Source organism: Bos javanicus, chromosome 20 (assembly GCF_032452875.1).
Source record: "Bos javanicus breed banteng chromosome 20, ARS-OSU_banteng_1.0, whole genome shotgun sequence".
In the NCBI taxonomy this organism is placed as follows: Eukaryota; Metazoa; Chordata; class Mammalia; order Artiodactyla; family Bovidae; genus Bos; species Bos javanicus.
In genome coordinates this window covers 200,559-210,777 of record NC_083887.1, presented here as the reverse complement: position 1 = coordinate 210,777, position 10,219 = coordinate 200,559, and positions in this window count along the sequence as shown.

Sequence of the window (10,219 nt, the reverse complement as noted above, 5' to 3'; positions counted from 1 at the left end):
CCATCATTCCAAAAAGTTCTCTTGGCCTCTGTCCTAGGCAGTCCCTTTGCCACCCCATTGCCTGCCAACCACTGATCTGCTCTGTTACTAGATTCAGTTGATTTTCTCTACAGTTGTCATGTAAGTGGGCTTGTACAGTATTTACCCTTTTTTCGTTTCCCAGTCCTCCATTCCTCCCACCTCTAAGGCTTTCTAGAGCTACTACACAGACCTCAGAGACATTTTAGGTTCTTCCTAGGCAACTGCAACACAGCAAGTTACATAAATTTTGTTTCCCCAGTGCCGTGTGCAGTAGCATTATGTCAAAAAAAAAAAAAAAGTGTGAATACCTTAATTTTAGAATACTTAATTGCTGAAAAATGCTAACCATCGTCATCTGCATCTTTACTGAGTCATAATCTGCTGGTGGAGGGTCTTGCTGCAATGTTGATGGCTGCTGACTGATCAGTGTGGTGGTTGCTGAAGGTTGGGCTGGCCTTGGCAATTTCTTAAAATAAGACAACGGAAGTTTGGTAGCACTCTGAAAAGTGAAAGTTGCTCAGTCGAATCTGACTCTTTGCAATTCCATGTGCATGGAATTCTCCAGGCCAGAATACTGGACTATTCTGAAGGAAGGTAGCCTTTCCCTTCTCCAGGGGATCTTCCCGACCCAATGATTGAATCCAGGTCTCCCACACTGCAGGCGGATTTTTTACCAGCTGAGCCACAAGGGAGGCCCAAGAATACTGGAGTGGGTAGCCTATCCCTTCTTCAGCAGATCTTCCTGACACAGGAATCAAACCAGGATCTCCTGCTTTGCAGGTGGATTCTTTACCAACTGAAGTTTCAGGGAAGCCCACGGTGAAATTTCTTTAAAGTTGGAATCAGTCTTCTCAAGCCCTGCCACTGCTTTATCAACTAGGTAATAATTCTGAATGCTTGGTTGTGGTTTGAGTAATCACTAGGAATAGATTCTATCTAAGGAAACCACTTTTTCCTCATCCATAAGAAGCAACTCTGCATCAACATTTTATCATGAGAGTTGAGTGATTTAGTCCCATCTCCAGGCTCCACTTCTGTTTCTCTTCTTTCCACACATGGTGTTTATACACACTGGCAGTTACTTCCCCTCCCCACCCCTTGAAGTTTTGAACCACTCAAAGTCATCCATGAGGATTGGAATCAACTTCCAAACTCCTGTTAATGTGGATATTTTGAGCCTTTGCCATGAATCACAAATGTTCCTAATGGCTTTTAGAAAAAAATAACCACTCACACTATGTCAACATATCCTATTCCCTCTCCTGACTCAATGAAATTTATAGTTCAGCCAATTCTGGATACTTAAGAAAACTCATTACTGTGTTTTCATGGGTTTCTTCCATAATGCTACTTTAATCTGAAATCTTCCAGTGCTGTGAAGAAAGGAAGGCTATCTTGCATCTCAGATATAACTCAATAAAGCTGGAAATTTTTTTTTTAAAAAAGCAGTCTAACATCAAAATTCAGATTAGAGATGTCCTAGAATCTTTTCATACACTAAGAGCCGAGTTTGGGCATAGAGAATCCAAGAGTTAGGAGGACTTTCAGACTGTTGGTTTAAGCTCACGATTTTATAGGGACGAATAAAGTGCAGAGAAGTCAGACTGTCCTATGTCACATACAGGTACCTGGCAGAACCAAAACATAACTGTCTCTCATCCCATTACAGTGCTTTAAAAAAAAAAAAAAAAAATCCTGTTGGGCAAGCAGCAGAGTTTTATACAAATAAAAATTTTAAATAACTAGGTTATAATATCCAAAGAGAAATCAAAATAGAAAAACTATAAGTACTCTAGAAAAATCACAGATAAAATATAAATATCTCCCTAAACAAATATAAACAGACTAAGTTTGCCAATTAAAGGAAATTGATTGGGTTTGAAACTGAAATAATAGCGAGAATTCCTTGGCAGACCCCAGTGGTTAGGGCTCTGCACTTCCACTGCAAGGTGTGTGGTTTGACCATCGGTCAGGGAACTAAGGTACTATTAGTTATGGGGTGCTGCAAAAAAAAAAAGTAAAACCAGTAAGCTTTTTGTAAAAGATGTTAGTAAAAGGATCTGGACAGTTTGAAATCAAAAGGGTAAGTAAATAAATAAATAAATAATGCAAACACTAACCAAAAGAAAGCTTCAGTCATTTCAATTCAGGTGCTCAGTCATATCTGACTTGTGGCTTCCCGGTCCTTCACCAATTACTGGAGCTTGTGGAAAGTCATGTCCATCGAGTCGGTGATGCCATCCAAACCATCTCATCCTCTGTCATCCCCTTCTCCCGCCTTCAATCTTTCCCAGCATCAGGGTCTTTTTCCAATGAGTCAGTTCTTCACATCAGGTGGCCAAAGTATTGGAGCTTCAGCTACAGTGGAAGCTCATTGGAAGGTGATGACCTTCCAATGAATATTCAGGACTGATTTCCTTTACATTTGACTGGTTTGATCTCCTTGCATTCCGACTCTCAAGAGTCTTTTCCAACACCACAGTTCAAAAGCATCAATTCTTCAGCGCTCGGCCTTCTTTATGGTCCAACTCTCATATCCATACATCATTGCTGGAAAAACCATAGCTTTGTCTAGACGGTCCTTTGCTGGCAAAGTAATGTCTCTGCTTTTTAATATGCTGTCTAGTTTTGTCATAGTTTTTCTTCCAAGAAGCAAGCGTCTTTTAATTTCATGCATGCAGTTACCGTTTGCAGTGATTTTGGAGCCCAAGAAAGTAAAGTCTGTCACTTCCCATCTATGTACCATGAAGTGATGGGACCAGATGCCATGATCTTCATTTTTTGAATGTTGAGTTTTAAGCCAGATTTTGCATTCTCCTCTTTCATTTTCATCAAAAGGCTCTTTAGTTTCTCATTGCTTTCTGCCATAAGGGTGGTGTCATCTGTATATCTGAGGTTATTGATATTTCTCCTGGTAATCTTGATTCCAGCTTTTGCTTCATTCAGCCTGGCATTTCACATGATGTACTCTGCATATAAGTAAAATAGGCAAGGTGACAATATACAGCCTTGATGTACTCCTTTCCCAATTTGGAGCCAGTCCAGGTTCCATGTCCAGTTCTAACTGTTGCTTCTTGACCTGCATACAGATTTCTTAGGAGGCAGGTCAGGTAGTCTGCATTTTCCACAGTTTGTTGTGATCCTTACAGTCAACGGATTTAGCATAGTCAATAAAGCAGAAGTAGATGTTTTTCTGGAATTCTCTTGCTTTTTACATGATCCAATAGATGTTTGCAGTTTGATCTCTGGTTCTTCTGCCTTTTCTAAATCGAGCTTGAACATCTGGAAGTTATTGGTTCAGTTTATGTAGTTATAAAAGCCATCAGAGGGGATGAGTTCATTATGTAACCATAAAGTGAACCAAGAAGACAATCACAGTTTAAAATATATATGCAAGTAATTAAATGGCTAAATAGAAGATAAATGTAAAAGTGATGAAACTTTCAGGCATGAGACTGTCACCATGGTGAGAGATCTCAACACCTCTCTCAAGTATTGCTAGTTCAAGAAAACAGAAAATCAGTGAAATATGGGCTTGAACAGCAGGGTTAAGCTGAATTTGGCACCCAGCAATGAGAGTGCACATTATTCTCAAGCACACATGGAACACGTACAAAAATTGATCATGTATAGGCCATAGCATTAGTCAATAAATTTCACCAGATGATCAATACCAAAAGAAGATTGATTATATTCTTTGCAGCCAAAGATGGAGAAGCTCTGTACAACCAGCAAAAACAAGACTGGGAACTGCCTGTGGCTCAGATCATGAACTCCTTATTGAAAATTCCGACTTTAGTTGAAGAAAGTAGGGAAAACCATTGGACAATTAAGGTATGACCTAAATCAAATTCTTTATGATTATACAATGGAAGTGACAAGTAGATTCAAGGGATTAGATCTAATAGAGTGCCAGAACTATGGATGGAGATTTGTAACATTGTATAGGAGGTGGTGATCAGAACCATCCCCAAGGAAAAGAAATGCAAAAAGGCAAATGGTTATCTGAGGAGGACTTACAAATAGCTGAGAAAAGAGAAGTGAAAGGCAAGGGAGAAAAGAAAAGATATACCCTCTGAATGCACAGTTCCAATGAATAGCAAGGAGAGATAAGAAAGGCTTCTTAAGTGAACAGTGCAAAGACATAGAGGAAAACAATAGAATGAGAAAGACTGGAGATCTGTTCAAGAAAATCAGAGATAGCAAGGGAACATTTCATGCAAAGATGGGCACAATAAAGAACAGAAGTGGTATGGACCTAACAGAAACAGAAGATATTAAGAAGAAGTGGCAAGAGTGCACAGAAGAACTGTACAAGAAAAGTCTTAATGACCCAGATAATCACTCACCTAGAGCTAGACATCCTGGAGTGTGAAGTCAAGTGGGCCTTAGGAAGCATTACTATGAAGAAAGCTAGTGGAGGTGATGGAATTCCAGCTGAGCTATTTCAAATCCTAAAAGATGATGCTGTTTAACTGTTGCACTCAATATGTCAACAAATTTAGAAAGCTCAGCAATGGCCATAGGACTGGGAAGTCAGTTTTCATTCCAATCCCAAAGAAGGGCAATGCCAAAGAATGATTGCCGGGAGCTACCACGGGAGATCCCACCCATAACAAAGGTCATGCGGAGAAGACCTGACAGGCAAAGGCGGATCAGGACTCGAGGGATTCCCTGGATCTGCTCGAGCATCTACCCGGTACCAAAATCTGTCTATCTACTGTTTATTATATCATGCCTTTTACCAACTCTTCTGACATTAACAGGGGCTATCCCCGACTGTCTTTCTTTGAAGGAAATCAACTTAGAGCTCTAGTTAATAAGTCTCCTGGGCATAATAGGAGTGTTCCAATTCAAACCCCTCAGATGGCTTTCTAACTTGCCTGACAGGTTTATCCGGACTCTTACAACTAAGCATGTGATTGTTTACAGCCTCCCAACCATGAGAGGCACGGAAAGCTTAAGACATTCTAACAATATAGAGCTTTTCAGGGAGTTAAAAATTATTAGAATAGAACTGGTGAAGGATTTCATTGTTGAGCCAATGCTTGCTGCCAAGTTTCCATATCCCTTACCCACCGTGTCCCTGGGAGTATATTAATTGATATAGTCGGTATATAGAGAAAAAAAGTAGTAGCCTTGATGTTAACAACCTTAGACCCTTGAGTTAATAAATTCTTTCCTTGTTATCCCCCACTGCACCTTTGTCCTATAGGAATGCAACTTTATCTAGTGCTTTCGGAGGGTGGCGCCAAACTTTAGAAAAATCACCTTTAGAGAAAATAAGTTTTTTGGCTAACTAACCTTTATCAGAGAAAAAATGTTAACAGGCCTCCTGGCCAGAAGATGATGTAAATCACCTAAAGCCTTTTGCATATGATAGGTTTGCAGAAAGAAAGCCTTGTCTCGATAAGGGTCAAGGACTACTGACCCTGCATGACTCCACACTCTGTATTATCCTCTATGTACAACTGAGGGTATAAAAGCTCCTTTTAAAAATAAAGTTATGGGCCTTGCTCACCGAAGCTTGGTCTCTCCGTGTCATTCTTTTTTTTCCTTTTCTCTCTTTTTCTCTCTCTCTCTTTTCAGGATGACTCTTTGGAGCACAGAGGCTCTCTGAGTTCACTTATCTGCCCAGGCTTCTAAGACTCGATCAGGAAGGTGCCTAGCGTCTTCAGGGGAGGGGACGCCCTGTGTCTTCACCCCACCGAGAGGGTTCCTGTGGCCTCCGTGAACAGAGCAAGTCGTGTCACGGACTTTATTGGCTTTCTGTGTAAACCAAGGAAGATCAAGTCTCTTTTTCTCCCCTTTACCTTTCCTCTCTCGCCAATGCTGTTCCTGCTGAGGGTATCCCTGGATCCTGCCGGGGCTGGACCCTGGTAAATGATCCTCCCAGAGCAGGGATCAAACTGTAGTCAGGTTTCTCCACTGGAAAGTGACTGTCCTCTGACCCTTTCATTCTTTGGAAGGAAGTCGCCGTGCAAAACTCACTTTTTCACCAGTTACTTTCAGAAGAGTTTAATGTGCATGCCTTTCTGACTATAGATTAGTAGGAGACTTCTGTTTCAGTTTCAATAAATTAAGGAAAACTAAGACTTTGGGTAGAACATTATAACTGAATAATGTGGATAAATAAATAAATAAAGTGGATTTAGAGAAAGTTTCCATGGGGAGAGTTGTTGGAAGAGGATGTTTGCTATGACCCGTGCATTCTCTTGGCAAAACTCTGTTAGCATGTGCCCTGCTTCACTTTGTACTCTAAAGGCCAAACTTGCCTTACTCACCAGGTATCTATTGACTTCCTACTTTTGTATTCCAGTCCCTTACGATGAAAAGGACATCTTTTTTGGGTGTTAGTTCTAAAAGGTCTTGTAGATCTTCAAAGAACCATTCAACTTCAGCTTCTTTGGCATTATTGGTTGGGGCATAGACTGGGATTACTGTGACACTCAATGGTTTGCATTGGAAACAAACCAAGATCACTCAGTCATTTCTGACATTGCACCCAAGTACTGCATTTCAGACTCTTGTTGACAAATGGGGCTACTCCATTTCTTCTAAGGTCAGTTTTTACTCCAATCCCAAAGAAGGGCAATGCCAAAGAATGTTCAAACTACCACACAATTGCAGTCATTTTACATGTTAGCAAGAGAATGCTCAAAATCCTTCAAGCTAGGCTTCTACAGTATGTGAATGGAGAACTTCCAGATGTACAAATTGGATTTTGAAAAGGCAAAGGAGCCACAGATCACATTGCCAACATCAATTGGACCACAGAAAAAGCAAGTTAATTCCAGAAAAACATCTACTTCATTGACTATGCTGAAGCTTTTGACTGTGTGGATCACAACAAACTGTCGAAAATTCTTAAAGACATGGAAATACCAGACTACCTTAGCTGCCTCCTGAGAAACCTGTATGCAAATCAAGAGGCAACAATTAGAACCAGACATGGAACAATGGACTGTTTTAAAATTGGGAAAGGAGTACGTCAAGGCTGTATATTGTCACCCTGCTTCTTTAACTTATATGCAGAGTACATCATGAGAAATCCAGGCTGGATGAAGCACAAGCTGGAATCAAGATTTCTGGGAGAATATCAACAACCTCAGATATGCAGATGACACCACCCTTATGACAGAAGCAAAGAGGAACTAAAGAGCCTCCTGATGAAAGTGAAAGAGGAGAGTGAAAAAGCTGGCTTAAAACTCAACATTCAAAAAATTAAGATCATGGCATCTGGTTCCATCACCCCATGGCAAATAGAGGAAAAAATGGAAACAGTGGCAGAGTTTATTTTCTTGGGCTCCAAAATCACTGCAGATGATGACTGCAGCTATGAAATTAAGAGACGCTTGCTTCTTGGAAGAAAAGCTATGACAAACCTATACAGAGTATTAAAAAGCAGAGGTATTACTTTGTAGAACTTCCATGGTGGCTCAGACAGTAGAGTCTGCCTGCAATGCAGGAGACCTGGGTTAGATCCCTGTGTTGGGAAGTTCCCCTGGAGAAGGTATTGGCAACCCACTCCAGTGTTCTTGCCATGGATGCAGGAGCCCAGCAGGCTACAGTCTAGTGGTCACAAAGAGTCAGACACAATTGAGCAACTAATACTTAATTTGCAGACAAAGGTCCGTATAATCAGAGTTACAGTTTTTCCAGTAGTCACGTACAGATGTGAGAGCTGGACCATAAAGAAGGATGAGCACTGAAGAAATGATGCTTTCTAACTGTGGTGCTGGAGAAGGCTGTTGAGAGTCCCTCAGATACCAAGAGAGTCCTGAATATTCCTGGAAGGTCTGATGCTGAAGCTGAAGCTCCAATACTTTGGCTACCTGATGCAAAGAACTGACTCATTGGGAAAGACCCTGATGCTGGGAAAGATTGAAGGCAGGAAGAAAAGGGGATGACAGAAGATGAGATGGTTGGATGGAATCACTGATTCGATGGACATGAGTTTGAGCAAGCTCTGGGAGTTGGTGATGGATAGGGAAGCCTGGTGTGCTGCAGTCCATGGGGTCACAAAATTGGACACGACTGAATGACTGAACAATAACAGCAACTGGGAGGATCATGCATGATGCAGACCAGCTAAGCCCTTGTGCCACAACTACTGAGCCCGTGTCCTGCAACTGCTGAAGCCCTCGTGCCTAGAGCCTGTGCTCTGCAACAAGAAAGAGAAGCCATGCACCACAATGAAGAGAAGTTCCCACCACAGCTAGAGAAAGCCCATGCACAGCAATGAAGACCCAGCACAGCCAAAAATAAACAAACAAAACAAAACAAAAGCAGGCAGTCTGCTTCTGGTTCAAGATGGTGGAGCAGGAGGACATGCTCACCTCCTCCTTCGAGAACACCAAAATCGCAACTAGCTGTGGAACAACCATCGACAGGAGAATGGTGGAACCCACCAAAAAAAGATACCCCACGTCTAAAGACAAAGGAGAAGCCATAGCAAGATTGTAGGTAATTTATAAGTAAATTAAAATTATTTATAGTTTTTGATAAATAACAATTAAGAGCTTAGCTTATTATGAAAGAAAACATGAACTGTGATAATTTTTTTCTGTATATAATACAGAAAAAATATATATCATACACAGGTAACCAAAAGTTGAATATATGGTATTATGCTATTTAAATAAAATCAATAGACAAAAAGATTGGGATGAAATATATTACATCATTAATTGTGGCTGTCTTTGAATGATGGATATATTGTTGGGCTTATGTTCTTAGCATCTAGAATGATGACAGCAATATTTTTAGTATTAAATAGGTTTTTACTTCACATTACTTCAACATGGTTATACAAGATCTCTGAATCACCCAAAATATATTTCAAGTGATGTGATACAATAGCATTTCCCCCTCATTTTTTTCCTCTAAGCCTTTTTTTCCTTCAGAAGCATATTGTGCTTGTTCTTGTGTTTTGCTGCTCAATTGTGTCCAACTCTTTGCCACCCCATGGACTGTAGCCCACCAGGCTCCTCTGTCCATGGGGATTTTTCAGGCAAGAGTACTGGAGTGGGTTGCCATGCCTTTGTCCAGGTGATCTTCTGGACCTGGGAATTGAACCAGGGTGTCCTGCATTGCAGGCAGATTCTTTACCAGCTGAGCTACCAGGGAAGCCCCTGTAAGCAAATTACTCTATTCTTATTCCTGTTTTAGTTTTCCAGTTAAGTATATTTTACATAAATTTCACCTCACTAGTACTATTTTTTAGGGTCACATTGAATTCTAATTCAGTTCCCCAGGTTATTAGACATCCTGTCTAATTTTGTTTTCACAATTTTTCATCTAAATACCTAATAATCACAGGTAGTATCCATTGTAAAAATCCCAATTCAAAACCATAATTACCATAAATAAGCAATGCAGTCAGTAAAATTCAAATCTGAATAGGGTCTCCTTATGAATCTGTTGTTCATTCACTCAGTCATGCCCAACTCTTTGCAACCCCAAGACTGCAGAACTTATCCTTCACTATCTCCCAGAGTCTCCCCAAGCTCATGTCCATTGGTGATGCCATCCCATCATCTCATCCTCTGTTGCCCCCTTCTCCTGCCCTCAATCTTTCCCAGCATCAGGGTCTTTTCCAATGAGTAGGCTCTTTGCATCAGGTTATCAAAGTATTGGAGCTTCAGCATCAGTCCTTCCAATGAATATTGAGGGTTGATTTCCTTTAGGATTGACTGGTTTGATCTTGCAGTCCAAGGAACTCTCAAGAGTCTTCTCCAGCACCACAGTTTGAAAGCATCAATTCTTCAGTGCTCAGCTTTCTTTATGGTCCAACTCTCACATCCGTATATGACTACACGAAAAACCATAACTTTGACTAGACTGTCCTTTGTTGACAAAGTATTGTGTCTGCTTTTTAATACACTGTCTAGGTTTGTCATAGCTTTTATTCCAAGGAGCAAGTGTCTTAATTTCATGGCTGCAGTCACCATCTGCAGTGATTTTGGAGCCCAAGAAAATAAAGTCTGTCACCATTTCCATTTTTTCTCCATGTATTAGCCATGGGGTGATGGAACCAGATGCCATGATCTTAGTTTTTTGAATGTTGAGTTTTAAGTCAGCTTTTTCACTCTCCTCTTTCACCTTCATCAAGAGGCTCTTCAGTTCCTCTTCGCTTTCTGCCATTAGGGTGGTGTCATCTGCATATCTGAGGTTGTTGATATTCTCCCAGCAATCT